This window comes from Ostrinia nubilalis, chromosome 2 (genome assembly GCF_963855985.1).
Source record: "Ostrinia nubilalis chromosome 2, ilOstNubi1.1, whole genome shotgun sequence".
NCBI classification, from domain to species: Eukaryota; Metazoa; Arthropoda; class Insecta; order Lepidoptera; family Crambidae; genus Ostrinia; species Ostrinia nubilalis.
Window position 1 is genome coordinate 3,787,856 of NC_087089.1, and position 6,554 is coordinate 3,794,409.

The window sequence follows — 6,554 nt, forward strand, 5'->3', positions numbered from 1 at the left end:
GATATATTAATTTTATTTTTGGCTACATGTTAATAGATATTGTGTTTTTTTTCTTTGAATATTAATAATAATGCATTTATTGACATACACCTGAAGGCGTTCGTGAATTACTTGTTTAGTATAAAAATTATAGCTATATTCAAAATACAAGGCTTATGCACCCTGTGCCGCACTGAAGTAGGGAAGTCTGGTGGGTATTCTAGGGATGTGAAATACAAATATCGATAGTTTTAATTAAGTTTTAATAAAAATTTAAAAAAGTAACAAACAAAGATATTTTAATCATTTAGTCTAAATATTTTACAAATAAGACATACGTGCATAAATACTTAAATAAGCTATATTTAAAGAAAACATATTATTTAATAACATTTAGTTACAACTTCAAATATTTGTCACGAAAAACTATTTAAATTAGCAATAAATCGTGTATCAAATTAAATTATAATCAATTTGCAGTTTTGATTTTGTTTGTTTCTCTTGACGCCATGTCGATATGTGCGTTTCTTACGAATGCGAGGCAACACTGGCTGCATGAAGCTAGCGTGGGGTGCGGTACCAGGTGCGCAGGGTACAAGGCGCTTCGACCTGGTTTCGCATTGTGAAGACATTTTATTACTTCCGTGCGGTACCAGGTCTAAAAACCTGGTATTAAGGTAGGTACATCATTGGATTCTATTTTAAGAATACATCATAGATATATATTCATCACTTTCCTACACCGGACCCAATTGAAGTTATGCCTTTCGCACGACAAGGAAGACTATAATTTTCTTAGCCGCACGGTAAGCGAGACGTACACAAGGTCTATAGACCTGGTTTCGCACTCAACGTGTTAAAAGATCTATTGATTAGTGTAGTAGGTACCGGAAGTAAGTGAACGCAGTAACTTTATTAGTTCGAGTCAAATGAGTGACTAAACGCAAACGCAATCGCATTGGTGGGGGAATCGTTGAGTCAGTGCCATACTGTCATTCTGTGCTCAACTATCAATCGGGACGGACGTTTATAAAACGAGATCGTTGGTTCACTCAGCACCGAGAGAACTCTATTGCTATGTATTGTATCTCTCGTGAATATACTGAGTGGATGCTGGTGACAACGACGCTAATCCATCCCTGGTGTCGATGTTACGGTTAATTGAAAATTATTTATAATAACCGGTTATTATGAATAATTACCGACAGTCGCGGTAAAAGTGATAAATTAATCACATTTAACAGTGATTATTTAATAATTCAACCTTAGTACTAACAAATTTCATAAAAGAGATCAACATCTTGTGTACGTACTCGTGTACAGCCAAACTTTTGAACGTTTTGATATCACATATTAATATAATTTGGCATAATGAGTTTGGAATGTTTCTTGCATAATATTACTTTTCCATGATGCTATAACATAATGTTTTGATTTAAAGTGAAAAATAGGTTAAGGTGCGGCGGGGGTGGCCCTTGGGCCACCCTTAAGCCGCCTATTTAGTTTTATACACACATATAATTATGATCTCATATTAATCACATTTACATGCGGTAATTATTCATAATAACCGGCGATTATTCATAATTTTCACATTTATCACTTTGACCGTAACATCGACATTAACTAATTAATTATGGAGCTGAGAAAAATATTCCACGCTAATACTATGTGTCCGAGCAATTTTATGTTATAAAAAGTGCTACCTGATATTTGCTGGTTTGAAGTGGAGAAGCGAAATCATCATAAAAGCGGCCCGGCCAGCAGTTTCATCACTTTCAATCGAGACCTGGATGGAGAAGGATCGTTCTTCACAAAGGTAAGTTCAAATGCGTATTTTAACACTTAATAATAGAATAAACTTGCGGTAATTTTACGGAACACTATCTGTGGTCGCGATCCCCATCAGTGAGGGAACGAGGAAGAAGAAGAATTTTACTCAAAGCCGAAAACCCGAAAAGCACCTCCTCTAATGTAGAAATTTCTTGATCATATTATTCTCATAATCTAAGTTGTAATCCTTTCTATTCTTCCCTTACTGAAATATCTCCTATTCCTTGTTCCTCTATCGATTTTGCCGACTGTCGATATGAATATTTCATGACTATCGAGTACCGAACTTATCGACACATGCAGCTCTATCCCAAGGGACGTGGCGAGCACTTCGCAACTTTATCGACGGCGCCATTATGACATTATCTTATGACATTGTTCAGTTACTTTTTGGGATTACTTAGGAAATAATAAGGATTTGTGAACTCGGAAAGTTCTGGCAATTCCTGTGAGTGCTATCCTTTTTCATTTTGAGATGATGCACATTTTGGCGCTGTCTGGTGTGTCGTGCGTGGGATGTTCGAGCTACGTCATCATTTCAGCCATAGGACGTCCACTGCTGAACATAGGCCTCCCCCAATGCTTTCCATGTTGATCGATTGGTAGCGGCCTGCGTCCAGCGCTTCCCTGCTACCTTTATGATGTCATCGGTCCACGAGCTACGTAATCTACAGAGAATATGGCCAATACTCTTTGTAAAGTATCGAATCTACCAAATTGCAAGTTTCTCCAATTGTGATTTCGTATTACATCGACCTTAATTTACTGTTGGAAAAGCAAGATCTTAATTTACTGTTGTTGTAAGTAGTCTAAGCATATTTGGACTAAATAAAAATATTTTCTCTCTTTCTTTCAACTTTAAATTGGGAAAAAAGTTCAAAATTAAAACAAATTAAAATCCATGTACATCGTAAAGGTAGCAGGGAAGCACTGGACGCAGGCCGCTACCAATCGATCAACGTGGAAAGCATTGGGGGAGGCCTATGTTCAGCAGAGGACGTCCGATAAATCCTACATCATCTACTTACTACTACTTTTGGAGCCATCAAAAACATAACACCTTTTGTTAGTTCTTCCCTGCCAGTCCCAGTAGTAATACTTTTATATCCTGTATGTTTCTATAAGTTTAATGCTTAACTCAGTCAGTACCTGAGGTATGGGAGCAGCATGGGAGGGATTACATCTCGTATTATTATGTGTCGCAGTCTTCATAATTTATTTTCTTAATTTTGCAATAATTTAGCAATATGTTCTCAAATTGATTAATGTAAGTAGTACCGGAAGTGAGTGAACGCCGTAACGTTATTACGATCGAGTCAATTGAGTGACGAAACGAGAACGGAATCGTGTTGGTGGGGGAATCGTTGAGCTAGTGCAGTATGTGTTCAACTATCACTCGGGTCGGACGTTCCTATAGCAAGACCGTTGGTTCACTCAGTTCCGATACAACTCTAGTACGCTGTACTGTAATTATTCTCGTGAATATACCGAGCTTAATAATTTCTACGAGTGGATTTCATTTTGCCTGAGACCTACGCCATGAACCCTGTACCAGAGGTAGAGATGAGACGTATTTACTAGAACAGATCCACACACTAGGTATTTTACAGTACTAGGCGGCACCTATTCCATTTTAAAAAATACTTGATCCACCTAGTATTTTATAAATTACACGATTTCCGACCCTACCCTGAAAGTAATAGAGGTTATTATTGCGTAATCCGTAGTCGTGTATTACGCGCACCTAGTATTTCTCGCTAAGCTTATGTGCGAACGTAGAGATTCACTCCGTCTCTGTCTGACCAAACAAATTTGAGCGCGATGAAGCAAACGCACACAAACGTAGTCAAACCATATTCATGTAAATAAGAAAAAAGTATGTAAATATTTTTATGAAATTGATATCTTTTAAATACGCCAACTTTTAAGTCGACAGTCCAAAGCCTGTTGAAGTATGAAGGGAGGAATTATATTTTTATTCAATTTCAAATTGCATTATTCATACTACGGTTGTATCTTTTCAAAGAAAATTGTATTTTAAAGTCATATTACTTGGATTAGTCCGCACTAGTCGCGTCAAGTATGCTAAATTACTACGTACTAGGTGGAACAGGTATTTGGATCGAGTATTAATAAATACTTGGAATAGGTGCACCTAGTATCAAATTTACCTAGTATAACCCATCTCTAACCAGAGGACCCTGCCGCCAGCGACAGCGACGCTCATCCATCCATGGCCTCGACATAAGCATGTATTGTATACAAATCTGAAACACATCTGAAGTTCTGCTGACGTTTCACGTTACAAAAACACTCTCCCGTACAATTCCCATCCCTTAGACACTGACTGACTTAAGATTATTATACCGCTGTATAAAACAGAGTTTGACTTTGCCATACACGTGTGAAGGTTTTATTTCCTGTCGTATCACCCCCGGGACTCGGTTTCAATCATTTTCCATCCCCCTGCTTCCTTGGAAACGTGAAATAAAACCATGCTTATGTGTGAAGGGAGATATTTTATGTACAGATAACGGGACGTGAAGGTAAACACTGGTGGTATTATGTATATGTAGTTGCAATGAGGGTTTTCGCGATTGAAAAATCCGCCAGATGGCAATACGTAGACGCGAGGTCCAAATGCTGCGTGATTGGTGGATTTTGACATATCTGTCAATGTCATGTCAAAAATAACCAATCATGCAGCATTTGGACCTCGCGTCTGGCACGCATCGCAGATGGCAATCCATCTGGCGGGTTTTTCAATCGCGAAAACCCTCATTGGAGCGATTTTGCAATAAAAATATGGTAGTAGGAGCATGTCATGTAGAATCTAGCACATCAGTCAGACCCCCATAAAATGCAAAAAGCTAAACTAGCGTTGACCATTCAATTAAATTGACATTGAGGCTGAGTAGCACCACCTTGTTTAACCGTGACTTTAATCTAGTCCGGTGTTTTTTGTATGGAGTTTGACAGACTTTTGACGTTTGTTAAAGTTAAATTTATTTATTTTTATTTATTTATTTATTTACATACACACACATTTACTATTGTTACAGGCTAACCCAATATAATAGTAGTGCCAATCTTTTACCATAATTCAAATAATAATAATTAGATTACCAACATCATACATTTTCAGAATAAAATAAAAATAAAATATAATAAACAAATTTCAAAATACATGTCCAAACACATTAAAATAATCAATTACAATATAATAATAATAATAATAGCATAATCAAATCCATTAAATAAATTAAAATAGTGCAACCTAGCCTTAGTAGGGAAAATGTCATTTTAAACCAGTGTTCGTCGCGCGTTTAGCTTTTTAACCGACTTCAAAAAAGGAGGAGGTTATATGTTTTGTAATAGACACAATTAATTTCTGTTTCAAAATACCATATTACAACATTATAAAATGCCCGAGATGCAATTTGCTGTTGTCCCTAACGTCTCTCTCTGTAAATTGTTTTTCTAACATTCCTACTTCATTCTAAATACATTTATTTACAATTTCATTCTGTTATGTACCGAAAATTCAATTTAAAGCCTTACTCTGTTTGCTCGCTCCATATTCCTTCAAATTCATCATAATCTGTCCCCGTCAAGCTGATTATATTATGTAGATGCGCCGCTGACAGCACCCTGTCTTTTTAACAGATTACTTTTTGCATAAAAAATAAATTAAGTCATATGCCTAAAGCAAACGGTTTACTAAAGTGTTTATTGATTGAAAACACTCTTCATAACCTAATTTACTGAAGGAAAATGGAAAGTTTGGCCTAGACTACCCACGCTGGCCAGACGGGTTGGGGAGGCCTAAAGTTCGCTGTATTTGTCCGTAAGTCACCTTTTGCTATATCCACTAAAATACTTTTAAGTCCTGTGGGTGTCGCACGTATTCTCAAAATACAAAACTTTTTGTATGTCAGGTGATCCGTCTGCTATCCTATCGTCCTATCACATAAAAAAAAAAAAAACGTAAATGGTGCCAGATAAGTCATTTATCTGCAGAGGGATCTTTGTTGAACTGTCTACAGTGGGTGTCTCGACAAGGAGGCACAATAAGAAAACATATTTTTTGTTTTAGTCACATAATTTCTTCGATATCTGAAACTATCGATAGAGCTAATATTTCTGCATTACTTGCACTACGCTCTTAGGTTGAGTTGCACCACCTATTTTTAACCGTAACAATAACATTATCAGATGCTTTTTGTATGGAGTTTGACAGATTTTTGACGTTTGTCAAAGTTAGTCAGACTTAGTTACCTACTATAGTTTAAGCCCACCACGTATCAATGTGAATATAGTCATAGATATCTTTATTGCATCACGTTGATTCATTTAGGTCTTAATTGTAACAATACAGTTTCGAAATATGAGCCCATATCGCATTTTAGCGCCCTTGCCCAAAGTCGCTGCTAATGCTATTTTAGCACACACGGTCGCACGCAGTCTGCGGCGGGCTTGTAAATTTTACACGAACCGCAAGCGTCCTAAACAGGCGATATTGCGGCTGCACAATAACCGCTTCAAACACTTTGTATAAAGGACAACGCACATTTATCAACCCGAAAAGGGATCGTCACCGTATCAACTCGAAGCGGTGAGTATTCTGTGCATGAAACTCCATACTGCAACGCACACTTATCCGCACCGTAACGTAAACGCCTCGCCTCGCAATTTCAAATCGCGAGGCGCGTGCTGTCGCACGCAAAAGGCGATGGGCGATA